Here is a 13,780-nt window from a genome sequence, read left to right as displayed (position 1 = left end):
CAAATAAAGACCTATAGATACTGACACTGAGGCATGTCAACAAAACAGGCTCATTTCTCACTGCTCAGTCAACACCCCACCCTGGCATCCTCCTCCCCTCACCCCCACACAGAGGTTCCAGTCAGCATTTAGTGTCTCATCCTTGAATATCAATGGGCAAGTCAAGACCAGACATGTGAAGGGCAAGTCTCTCACACAAAAAGATAGAGAAGCAAACTTACTAAACAGAAAAGGAGCACAGAGTAAACAGGAAAGTACAGGTAGTAGGAGAAAAATTTAAGAACAAGCCATAATTATACATCTCCAGAGAGATGAAAGTATAAATAAAACCAGGGAAACAAAAACAAGACTATAAAAAGAAAGAAACAATTTGAAGACAGAACTTTGCAATACTACAAATATGATAGCTATTTTTTTTTTAATTTCAGGGGAAACAGAACAACAAAGCTGAAATTTATCTTAGAAATTATTTATTGATCAATTGTTCCAATGGGGCGCAAAAAAAATGGAGATCTGGAAAAGACAACGGGTTTGCCTAAGGTGGTAACACTAGAACTTGTACAAATTAAAGGAGGGAATTCATACAAAGGGCTTGGCAGTAGGAAGCACTCAATAAATTTTAGTCTTAATAACATTCATTAAGGGTTTATTATTTATAAATGACACCTCAATAAAGCTGTTTAGAAATTTTAAGAGCTTAAATGTATTAAATATAGAGCAAAGAGCTTTGGTTTATAGGGATTATTGTTTATGCTCACAACTCCTAAGTCTTATTGTCCCTGCTTTATAAGTTCAAAAAAAAATCCTGGCATTAAGAGAGTTTAAACTTGCTCAAAGCTTACCCTAGTTACTGAGTAGTGGAGCAGGGCTGACTCCAGAACACTGGTTTGTGGCAGAGCCAAGGTCTAGTTCTAAAAGAATCACATCAAAACCCAAATGGGCAGGATTCCCACTGGAGTTGAACCAATGATTTAGACCAGCATCGCCTAGTTCAAAATATAACTTAAACAACATAAATAATTTTAAGTTTTCTAGAGCAATACTAGCAAAAAAAAAAAAAAAAAAAAAGAGGTGAAATTAATTTCAAAAATATTCAATGTATCCAAAATAGTATCATTTCAATGTGTAATATAAAAACATTAAAGGGATTTTTTTATTCTAAATTTCTGAAATCTGCAAAATAATTTACCTTTATCACATATCGCAGTGTAGGTTAGCTGTATTTCAAATGCTGACTAGCCACATGAGGCAGGTGACTACAGTAACGGACAGGCACATCACAAACCAGTGAGAGCAAGCGAGTGATCAGGGCTAAGCTCAACCCTCACAGCTTCTCAACTTGTGCAACTGGCTGCAGGGATCACTGAGCCAATCATGGAACTAATGAATTCCCTCTTAACCTCAGGCTCAGCAGCTCTGGAATACATCCCCTGACTCCACCAGAATGTACCCCTTGTCTGTGTTTCCTAAATACCCTGTATTACTTCTATCCTAGCAGTTATTGATGTGCAGCTATGGAGCGCAATGGTTAAGAAAGAATTCTTGAGACATTTTATGGTGCAAAAAGGTGCTTTTATTATAGCACAGACACAGGACTGCCATGGGCAGTAAGAACTGCACTTATGATTATGAGGAGTGACTGGTTACATGCCCCCCTCCAAACTTAAAAGTACATAGAGATAACATAAGTCTCTAAAGGGATTTCCATGTGTTAAAGAAGAGTTATAGGATCCTGGAGATCTGGCTATTATTGTCAAGACGAGGTTGTTGTTAGTCTCTAGCAAAACATGAATTTAAGGCAGCCATGAGTTTCTTGAGGAATGTCATGCTCTGCAGGTTTCAGGTATTTATCAGTGGGCTGAAATCGTAAGGACACTTAATTTTAACTGCATTTCTCTTGCCTTTGTTCTTCTCATTTTTCCCCCTGAACAATTTTGACCCTTAAATCTTTAAAGTTGCTGAGGTTGGAAGGTTTTATCTTCTGTAATTTCTTCCTGCTGAAGAGGGGCATAGAGATGTCCCTACTATGAGTCAACACTGGTCAGTTGGGGGATTTATATATAGGAGTTACCAAAGGCAGAGGCAGCTGAATCCAAGGTAGATAACATATGGGAATCTTCTCAAGTAGAAAGGATCATCTGTCAGCTTGAATTAATGGTAGTGAAAGAGTCTCAGCATCAGGCAGGGAGACACTGGAAAAAAAACAGCAAAATAAGATTAATATTATTATGAGAAAAAGAAGCCCAATAAAAAGACCTTTGATAGTTGACCAAGATCCTCCTCCAGTCCAGGAGTTTAACCAATTGTTAAAGGAGAGGGAGGAGGGCAGCCCCGGTGGCGCAGTGGTTTAGCGCCGCCTGCAGCCTGGGGTGTGATCCTGGAGACCCAGGACCGAGTCCCACATCGGCCTCCTTGCATGGAGCCTGCTTCTCCCTCTGCCTGTGTCTCTGCCTCTCTCTCTCTCTCTCTCTCTCTCTCTCTCTCTGTGTCTCTCATGAATAAATAAATGAAATCTTAAAAAAAAAAAAAAAAAGGAGAGGGAGGAATCATGTAAAGTGCCAGTTTGAGTATATTCACATCTTTTAGCAATCCTGTTACATTTTTGTGATAATCTGGGATATATATACATCATTCCCTTTTATTTATTTATTTTTAAAGGTTTTATTTATTTATTCATGAGGGACACAGAGAAAGAGGCAGAGACATGGGCAGAGGGAGAAGCAGGCTCCCTGTGGGGAGCCCAATGCGGGACTCAATCTTGGAACTCTGTGATCACACCCTGAGCCAAGGCAGACACAACCACTGAGCTACCCAAGCATCCCACATCATTCCATTTTAATAATGGGGTATCACATTGTGCAGCTGTTAAATATCTTAGGCCATTGGATTTTGTAGAACTGCTTTAAGCATCTGTGAGCTGTAACTTCAGCATTAAGTAAGGAAATACTGTTTTGTGTCATTTAGTGCTTCTATAACATATTTGTTAAAGGATTCCATATGCCAGATATCCCTCCAATTCTATTGAGGGAACAAAGATGGATATTAAATGATCATACCAATGAAATATTGATCATGTCTATCATTGTTTTAAATTTGGAAGATAAGCCAGAGTAGTGATGGTTTTGATAAGGCGCCTCCCAGTCCAAGTAAAAAAACAAAAACAAAAACAAAAAAAAAACCCAAGGTACAATGACCTGTCAATCCTGGAGGAAGTCAGGGCCACAGGTCAGATCCATGTAACTGCTGGGGGCTGTTTGGAGCTAGCCATCGAATTCCCAGTTGCCTTGCCCAGCCAGTAACAAAGCAATCAGCAACATGGAGAATAATGGTTTGAGAACATACTTCTAGTGCCAGCCATTCCAAATGTCATGTGCTGTTTGTATAGGTATCACATGTATGATCTTTTGTTCTCAGCATAAAACTCTTTTTTTTTTTTATAAAACTGTCTTTTGATTGAATTGTCCAGTAGTTGTTGTGAGCCATAAATAATCATCCTGGACTCGGTATATACCAACCTGGGTATACTGATAAGTAGGGTTTAGTAATCTAGGCAGTCATTGACGGGCGTTTTTATTTGTAGGCTTGTGAATTCAGTTAAAACCTTAATGGTCTGAGGGTATGAAAAAGTCTGGTTATGACTTGGAAAGTTCCAAGTCATATTGATCATTGGCCAAGAAGAAGTATTTTCAGGTGATAGAATTATCACAATATATGCCAGTGTTAGGATTATGTATCTTATCTAAAGTATAAGTGTATAAGGAGTGCCAGTCAGTGCCCTGTAAAGGGGAAACCACCAGGGCAATGTGGATATACTTGACATAAGCAAAAATCTACAAATCCAACAAGCTGTTTGATTTTGAAGTTCAGCATAATGTTGTACCATTGTAGGAAGGAATGGTCTGTTAAAATTGGAGAACAAAGAACAAAGAGAAAACATACAACCTTCATTGTCTTTTGAAGAGGAGTTTGAGATCTTCTAAAGGTTCACAGGAGTAAGATGGCATGTTAGTTTGTTCGCTGGTTTCCTGTGAAGGAAGTACAGGTTTTATTTTAGATGGAAGAGTCCCTCTAATTTTACTGCAGTAGAAGTACATAACATGACCTGACATGAACATTTCCATTTTGGATTTAAGTCCCCCACAGTATTTGACTTCCAATCTTTTAAATAAGCCATGTCTCCAGGGCTTGCATGGGGTGGATTTTCAGTTATAGTTAAATCAGGTTTGGGGAGCATTTGATCAGCATATTCATTAAGTAACTTATTAATTAAACCAGCCTCGAATGAATAATTAAAGTGTTATGATCTTTATCTAATTACAAGCGCACTGTAAGAAATGGTTTTCTGTATAATATCTTATAACCAATAGGTTCTTCTGGAGAAGTTCTCATTTGGAGAAGTCTTATAGGTAAGAGAGTAACCCAATTTTCCTGTCTCTGGACTTAGTAAGGTGTTGTTTTATTATTTTTTATTTTTTTTATTTTTTTAAGGTGGTGTTTTAAAGTGTAATTAGCTTTCTCTACCTGTTCAGAGGATCGTGGATGCCAGGATAAATGTAGAAAAAATTTAATTTTCAAAGCTCATGCTATTTGTTATTTGTGCAGTAAAAGAAAGTCTATTGCTACTTTGAAGGGACCATGGAAGACCAAATCTAGGAATAATTTCTCACAACAAAACTTAGTTATTTCCATGGCCCTTTCACTTTTACATGGAAAGGCCTTGATCCATCCAGTGAAAGTATCAACAATCACTAGTAGGAACTTAATAACCTTTGCAAGGAGGCATTTATGTGAAATCAAGCTGCCAGTCCTCTCCTGGATATGTTCCATGTCATTGGAGTGGTTTCAAAAGGGAGGGAGTAGACTGCACTTTCCAGATTTACCTGTGCACAAACAATAAAGGATTGACAGACCTGTTTTATAGTTGTTAAACTTATCCCATCAAATATATTTGTAATTAAATGTTCTAAAGCAAATTTTTTTTTTTGCCCAAATGAGTAGCCTGGTGTAAACCTGTATTACTTTCCATCAGTTATTTTTGGGTATGAATATTTTTCTGTCATTAACAAGGCAGTCCTGTGCATTTTTAAAAATATACTTGTTTCTGGACTATGTGAATCTCCTGGTCTAAATAGACTAGAGATATGAGGGTACCTGGATGGTTCAGTTGGTTAAGTGCCTGACTTAATTTTGGCTCAGGTCATGATCTCAGGGTCTTGAAATAAAGTCCTATGTCATGTTCTTAGCTGACTGCTTAAGATTTCTCCCTCTCCCTCCCATTCACATGTTTGCTCAAATAAAACAGACTGAAGATATGGGCTTGTGTGGAATTAAAACTTTATAGTTTTTTTTTTTTTTAATTTCTTATTCATTTATGATAGTCACAGAGAGAGAGAGAGAGAGAGAGAGAGAGAGGCAGAGACATAGGCAGAGGGAGAAGCAGGCTCCATGCACCGGGAGCCTGATGTGGGATTCGATCCCGGGTCTCCAGGATCGCGCCCTGGGCCAAAGGCAGGCGCCAAACCGCTGCGCCACCCAGGGATCCCAAAACTTTATAGTTTTAATTACAGACAAATAAAACTGGTGTAAGACTTAGTATTTATTTTGTGCTGCCTGTTTGCTGCATGGTCGGCCAAATTGTTTCCTTTAGAGCCCAAGGTCATATCTTTTTGATGTCCCTTGAGATGAATTACAGCCACCTCCTTAGGTAGATTTATGGCCTCAAGAAGGATAATTATTTCAGGCTTATATCTGGGGAGTTACAACTTGATAGCAATTCCCTTTCTTTCCAAATTGCTCCATGGGCACGTAGTACCAGGAAAGCATAATTGGAATTAATTTAAATATTATTTTTTAGGCCTTTTGCCAATTGAAGAGCACGAATAAGTACTATTACTTTAGCCTTTTGAGCAGAAGTATTTACTGGAAGGGCTTTTGCCTCAATGGTCTTAATTAAGCTAACTATAGCATATCCAGCTTTTCTTTCTGCCTTATCCATGAAGCTACCACAATTGGTAAACCTACAGTTATCTGCATTTTCAATAGGGGAATCTTTTAAGTCAGGTCAGCTAGAATAATCAAGATCAATAATTTCTGAGCAGTCATGTCCAAGCATAGAAATATGATGGTCAGGTCCGGCATAAGGGTACCTGGGTTTAAAGTTTGACAAGTTTTAAGCACTACTTCTGACATATCTAAAAAACATAGCGTGGTATTTACTAAATCAGCCTCCTGCCATCCATTGGTGGCCTTTGAACCTGATATGGAATCATCACTGTCAAGGACTATTGCATCATAAGTTTTTTTTTTTTTTTTTTTGCATCATAAGTTTTGAAGCTTCTTCTAGCAGCAGGGCTGTTCCAGCCACCATTCGAAGACAAGCTGGCCACCCTTGTGCTACATTATCAAGTGCCTTTGAATAATAGCGCACCAGTCTTGTTTCTTTCCCTAATTTCTGGTTAAGAACCCCCAAAGCTTGTTCCTGTTTTTCTGTTACCTATAAAGTAAAAGATTTTTCTAAATCTGGAAAGCCAAAGCTAGGGCTGATGAAAGTTAGCTTTTAATGTTTGAAAGCCTATCTGCTGGGCTTTAGTCCACAGTAAAAGTTCTTTATCAGGGCCTTTATTTGAATTATACAATGATTTGAAGAATCCAAATCTAGGAATCCATAGGTGGCAAAATCCTGCCATACGTAGGAAAGTATGGAGTTGTTTCTTTGAAGTTGAGAGTCCAAAAACTAATGTAGCCTTTTCCTGTCAGTAGACAGGGTATGGTAACCTTGTGTTAATTTGTATCTCAGATATTGTACCTTTTATTTAGATATTTGTGCCTTTAGGGAGACATGATATCCTGTTTATCAAGAAGTTAAAAGTTAGAGAATTACTATCAGATGTTTCTTTTGTGGGACAACATATTAAAATATCATCCACATACAGAATTACAGTCCCTTGAAGCAAGGCTACATCACCAAGGTCTTTACGAAGTACAGCCCCAAATAGGCGAGGGCGGTCCCTAAAACCTTGTGGCAAGACAGTCCCAAGTTAATTGAGCATCCTCTGGGCTTAAAGGTGAGGCCTGTTCAAAAGCAAGTAATGGCTGTGTTTCTTCACTTGGAGGGATGCAAAAGAAAGTGTCTTTTAAATCATACTGTAAGGGTGCCTGGGTGAGTCTGTCAGTTAAGCATCAGCCTTTGGCTCAGATCATGATCCCAGGGTCCTGAGATTGAGTCCTGTATTGGGCTCCCTGCTCATCAGGGAGCCTTCTTCTTCCTCTGCCACTTCCCCTGCTTGTGTTCTCTCACTCTCTTTTTCAAATAAATAAAATCTTAAAAAAAAAAATAAAAATCAAGTACTGTGAGTCAGCATCCCCAGGGACTTGGCACTATGGGATGAATAGATTCAAATGTTTCATTTATTGCTCTTAAATCTTATGCTATTCAATATTTTCCATTTGGCTTTTTTACTGGTAAACTTGAAGTATTATAAGGAGATTGACAAGGCCTTAAAATGCCATGTTTGAAGAACCTAATAATATGTAGTTATAACCCAGCTTTTGCTTCATGTTTTAAGGGATACACACATATATAGGGATATATATATATATATATATATATATATATATATATATATACACACACACACACACATATATATGTATATGGGGGAATCCGCGATGGCGGCAGCCAATGTTTGAGCCTGTATTTTACCCTGCACTTTAGCTCTCCGGTCCTTTTCCTGTCTTAAAACCTTCTCTCTATTATACACACACACACATATATATATATATATATATATTTTATAAGGTATAGTGGTTGGGTCCTTTAAGGTCATCATTTTAACTAGTTGGTCTTTAAGAGGCTGTCCTAGAACATTGCAACCCTAGACCTGTGGATTTACTTCTTTCCAAATATTAGAAGGGTTATCAGGGTAAGGTTTTAATTCTCCAAGTGTTAAAGAGAATAAGTCATTCTCCTTTTTAGTAAGAGCAAAACTGCTTCTTAGTTTATGAATTAAATCTCATCCAAGTAATAGAGTGGAATAGGATGGAAGGACCAGAAAAACATGAGTCATCAATTGACTTTTGTATTTATAAGTTAAAGGAATTGTCTGATGGCATATTTTAGCTTCCTAGGCCAACAATGTTATGGTTAGAAAGATAAATGGGTTGGGATGCCAGGGTGGCTCAGTTTGTTAGGCATCTAATTCTTGGTTTCAGCTCAGATTATGATCTTGGGGTTGTGAGGTAGAGCCGGGAGTTGGGTTCTGTGCTGAGCATGGAGCCTACTTGGGATTCTCTCTCTCCCTCTAACCCTCCCCACTCCCCACTTTCTCTTAAAAAAAAAAAAAAAAAAAAAAAAAGGAAAAAAAAGGGGAAAAAAAAGTTAACTAGGGCCTGAGTGCTGAATAAGAACAGAGTAAATGGCTCCTGTATCAATAAGATCAAATTGAACTTACCTTCCACATCCAGGGTAACCTGGGGCTCAGTCATCTTGATGTCAAAGGGAGCCGGACCAGCCTCAGGGCCTCGTCATGCCAGATCCTCAGGTTCCTGCTCTCGGGCGGGGAAGTGAGTTCCTGTCTTCCTCTCTCTCTGGAGATGAGGACAGTCTCTCTTCCAATGTCCTTCTTCCTTACAGACAGGACATGGCCCCGGTGGAGAGCTTTTGTTTGGACATTCCTTGCTCCAATGTCCGATCTGGCCACCCCTGTAGCACGGATCTCACCTGGTCCTTGGCCTGATGCCGGCTTTCTCTTTGGCCCCTGGTTAGTCTGGTGTTGTGGGGAATCCGCGATGGCGGCAGCCAATGTTTGAGCCTGTATTTTACCCTGCACTTTAGCTCTCCGGTCCTTTTCCTGTCTTAAAACCTTCTCTCTATTATTAAAAACTCCAGCAGTGGCCTTTGGTAGGTGCCGGGTGGGGTTTGAGGACCTAAAGTCATTTTAGTTCATTGTCGGTGGCTGTCAGGCTCCCACGGACTTAGAATATGTGTGCGTGATGTAATTGTTCCCTCAGGTGAGGTTGGGGCCAGATTTGTATATTTTATGGATGGCTTCTATCAAACAACCTTGAAATAGAGCTAGATTTTCATCAGCAACTTGAATGATTTCCTGAATTTTAATAAAGCTTACAGATTTTGAAAATACTTTTTTTTTTTCATTCCTTCTATTCAACAAGTGATCATATGGTCTCCTCTTTCCTTTCTTTGGCTAGCTACCATCTTGATAATTTCAGTGTGGTTGGGTATTTGGGATAACAACACCCTCTACCCCCCTACCCCTCTATCTCTGACTGGTAGTTCATCAACAAATTCTTGAGCCCCCGCCCAGATATGTTTTTCTTCCTCAAGGGTGCAACAGTGAGTTCAAATCAAACATAACATAATTGCTGAGAACCTTCAATAAATTGAGAAGGGTTTTCAGAACATTGTCCTAATTGTCTTACTTGAGGCTAGTCTGCCATGGAGAACAGGACATGGACTCTAATAATGCTCATTTCTCCATTAGCAACCTCCCTAAGGGGATATAGTCCAGATTTAGAAGGAGCTCCTGGGAGACAGGGGTTCCTCTCCTGGTAGGTCCAGATAGGCTGGGAACAGAAGGGACTTGGGGCTTGTAAAGAGGAGGGATAGTAACAGATCCAGTGTTTTTGCACTGGCTGGTGATTCCTCCAGTAGCTCAAGTTTGTTAAGAGGAGGGGGCCTGTTTAGACAATCAACATCCAATATGCTGAGAGGGGGTTTATCAGCCTGGTTAGTGGCTAAACACATTCTGTAAGAAGCCCTTACATCAGGATATTGATTTAAGGCCATGAAGGCCTGAACACAGGGCACTTCAATGCTTTTTCCTTGTTTCCTGCAGAAGAGATCTAACTGGTATATAGTACTGAAGTTTTTGTCCCATTAATGGGCTATTTTTTCCTTATCTCCTAAGGAATACCGAGGCCATGCATTATTGCAGAAGAAGATGAGTCTTTTTTTCTTTATCTTACAATCCAAATTGGTTCCAATTGATTAAGAGATACCCCAAGGGAGGAAGATTCCCTCAAGAGGAAGATCTCATTACCAGAAAAGTGGAGAAGTCCGTTACCATAATCCCCCCTGGACGGCTTGGTGGCATCTTATTCAAGATAATGTCAAGGTTCCTAGTGTTCGAAGCAACCAGAGGCATCCTTCAAAAGGCTATTATGAATACCAACTTGTTTACTGAAGGGATGTCAACATCCCTTTGCTTCCCTATTGTTTTTCCCAGGATATAATAGGTGCTGGTAGGTGGACCAAGAGTGCTGCCATCTTAACCCATGGTTAACCCATGAAGAATGTTAAGAATCTGCATGGGGAAATACCTAATGTTACAATTTAAGTAGTCAGTAGGGCACACTGAAGAAGAAGAATAAAGATGGAACTCCATCATGGTCTAAGTGATATTCCAGCACATGTGGCCATAATAGCTGACTTCCCCAGGAAATGGTCCCTGGCTGGGTTTTAATTCTATCAGTTACTGGTTTCGGTGGCTCCAGGCAGAGGTCCTGTGGCCAGAAGCGGCTACACCAGAGATGTGGAGGGGATCACATTAGACCAATAAGAAGGTAACCTCCTGTGGGAGTCTTAAGATTAGCAACCATCTTAGTGACTTAAGTGGCTGTCCTGTGCCCAAGAAAGACAGCTTTGTATAAGAGTACGAATAAAGAGAGGGCATCAAGTTTCTGGGTCTTATTACCATTCGGGCCAAGGTACAGCTTCCAGTCAAAAGGCAGGCTTTCCCCCCTCCCCGTAGAGGAGCCAGGGGCTAGAGGATTGCAGCCTGAGCAATCGACATGAAAGTGTTCCAGTAAGACCATACTCCTTGAAGAGCCCTGAAATGAGAGTAAAAGGAGAAGAGGAAGTAACTCACCAAGTTTGCACCAAGGCTTGAAGTCCAGGTGAAGGAAGATGCAGAAACCCTGTACCTACCAGCCATCAAAAATGATGTGGGGCCATCGATGCAATGGTCAAGAAAGGATTCTTGAGACGTTTTACAGTGCAAAAAGGTGATTATAGTACAGGCATAGGACCTATGGGCAGACAGAGCTGCCCTGTGATTGTGAGGAGCCACTGATTATGTACTTTTAAATTTGGGGTCGTGGTGCGTAGAGATACCGCAAGTCTCTAAAGGGATTTCAATATGTTACAGAGAAGAATGATAGGATCCTGGAGACCTGGCTATTATTGTTAAGATGAGGTTGCTTTTCATCTCTGGCAAAACATGAACATTAAGGCACCCACGAGTTCCTTGAGGAATGTTACGCTCTGCAGTTTTAGAGTATTTATCAGTGGGTAAAAATTGTAAGGACATTTAATTTTAGCTGCATTTCTCTTGCCTTTGTTCTCTTCATCAGTTATCACATGCAATTCTAACATTCTTACATATCGATGTCCCTCTATTAAAGTCTGGGTTCTTTGAGGCCTGGGACCACTCCTTTTAAATTCCTGATTCCAAGCACCTCTGCACTATGTACATTAAATAATCACTATGTTCTGATCCAAGATGGTAATGTAGGAAGACCCTGAACCCACCTCCCCCATGGACACACCAAATCCACACTTATTTATTTATTTAGTTTAAACTTTTATTATTCGAGAGAGAGAGACAGACAGACAGACAGACAGACTCCATGCAGGGAGCCCGACGTGGGACTCAATCCTAGGACTCCAGGATCATGCCCCAAGCTGAAGGCAGACACTCAACAGCTGAGCCACCCAGGCATCCCTCCACACCTATTTATAAAGCAATTCTTCCTAAAAAACTGATGGCTGACTGAACCAGCTTCTGCACAAAAGATAGACCACATCGGAACAGCATGAGAGGTGGAGAGACATGGTTATGAAGGGAACTGCCATCCCCCATGCTGCAAACTGCCGTGAGGAGGGATAGTTCTGAGATATCATAAGCAGATTCATCATCCTTGCAGCACAGAAAGAAAAAAAAAAAAAGCTGTGTTTTAAAAGGATAACTAGAATATAAAGGAACCAGTCCTAGAATAGAACTCTGCCAAATGGCAGGGGGCTGCTGGAACTCTGGGTCTGAGGAGCTCATGAGTGCCATGGTTTATGCTCCCCCTCCATCTTGATAATGCACATGGGAGCAGAGTCCATGGGCTATAACCAGCTAGCTGCTTCAGTGAGCCCACACCAGCCCCAAATGTCCTGGGGCACAGAAAAAAAGCTGCATTTAAAAGAGCAGCTTGGGACACCTAGGTGGCTTAGTCCGGTTAAGCATCTGACTTCAGCTCAGGTCATGATCTCAGGATTTTGGGATCAAGTCCCATGTCAGGTTCCCTGCTCAGTGGGAAGTCCGCTTCTCCCTCTGTCCCTTCCCTTCTCCCACTCTCTGCTCTCTCTCTCAAATAAATTAAATAAATAAATAAATAAATAAATAAATAAATAAATAAATAAGCAAGCAACTAGAATATAAAAGAGCCAGCCCTATAAAACTCCACCAAATGGTGAGGGGTGGGGGTGGGGGCGCGGGCTGCTGGAACTGTCTTTGGATCTGAAGGGCTGGTGAGCTCCATGGTTGACATTCTCCACAATGGATAGGAACAAGGTCTGGGTGCCAGAGCTGGCTTATCACCTCATGAGCCTAAGCCCCTAATTCACACCCATCCCAGTTGCCCTATCAGGCAGCCCCAGTGCAGCACACACTGGGAAATCCCTGGGGTCAATGCTCACTATAGCTCCAGCTGTCACACCAAGGTAACACAGGTGCAAAGCACACCAGAATACTCTAGGCCCACACCACTTTGGCTCCAGACAGCTTGCTAGGGCACCTCTGGCACAGAGCACTCCAGAGCCTCCTGGCTCATACCTCCTTTGGCTTTAGCCACCCCACCAAGGCACCCCCAGGGCAGAGCACCCCAAGAAGCTCTGGCCAGTGCCTACCTCAGTTCTACCTGCCCCATCAGGGTACTCCTTGTGTAAGAATCCTAGAACCCCTGGACCACTCCCCATCTCAGTTTCAGCCACCTACCAGGATGTCTACTCCCTGTGTGGAGCACCTCAGGACACCCTGGCCCATGCTGGCCTTGACTCTAATTACCCCACCAGGACACCCCCTGTACTGAATACCTTGGAATACCTCAGCATGCACCCACTTTAGCTATAGTTCTCCTGCCTTGGCACCAACTCTGTGGAGACTCCAGGGACCATTATGGCCTGTGCTCAGTTTAGTACCATCCCCCTAGGTCAACCCCAGTATGGATTGCCCCAAATCATCTGTCCTGTGCCAGACACAGCACCAGCCACCCAGCCAAAGTCACCAGGCACAGTCTACACGAAAGATTACCACACATAAGACCATTCTTCAAGTTCAGGAGAAGTAGCTGTTCACCTAACTCATAGAAGCAAACATAGATAGTCAAGCAAAATGGGGAAGACAGAGGAATAGGTTCCAAACAAAACACCATGACAAAACCCCAGAAAAAGAACTAAATAAAATGGAGGTAAGCAATATGCCTAATAAAGAGTTTAAAGTAATGATTGTAAAGATGCTCCCAGGACTGAAGAGGAGAGTAGAAAAATTTGGTGAGGGCAGCCCTGGTGGCTCAGCGGTTTAGGGCCGCCTTCAGCCCAGGGCATGATTCTGGAGACCCGGGATGGAGTCCCATGTCGGTGGGGCTCCCTGGATGGAGCCTGCTTCCCTCTGCCTGTGTTTCTGCCTCTCTCTCTCTCTCTCTCTCTGTCTCTCATGAATAAATAAATAAAATCTTAAAAAAAAAAAGAAAAAAGAAAAATTTGGTGAAAACTTAG

General features: G+C 41.3%; 1 long non-coding RNA gene across 1 annotated transcript in view; it reads right to left on the bottom strand.

Annotated features, from left to right (window-relative positions):
• Positions 1-1,550: 1,550 nt before the first annotated feature.
• Positions 1,551-13,780, bottom strand: part of LOC144316856 (uncharacterized) — a 37,948-nt gene continuing 25,718 nt past the window's right edge. Inside the window, exons 2-4 of the long non-coding RNA XR_013382699.1 lie at positions 8,451-10,848; positions 3,943-4,025; positions 1,551-2,192 (exon numbers count right to left, since the gene is read on the bottom strand). This is a non-coding gene — a long non-coding RNA (uncharacterized LOC144316856). The remainder of the gene's footprint in view (positions 2,193-3,942; positions 4,026-8,450; positions 10,849-13,780) is intronic.

Source organism: Canis aureus, chromosome 7 (genome assembly GCF_053574225.1).
Source record: "Canis aureus isolate CA01 chromosome 7, VMU_Caureus_v.1.0, whole genome shotgun sequence".
In the NCBI taxonomy this organism is placed as follows: Eukaryota; Metazoa; Chordata; class Mammalia; order Carnivora; family Canidae; genus Canis; species Canis aureus.
This window is presented reverse-complemented; position numbering and strand designations above follow the sequence as displayed.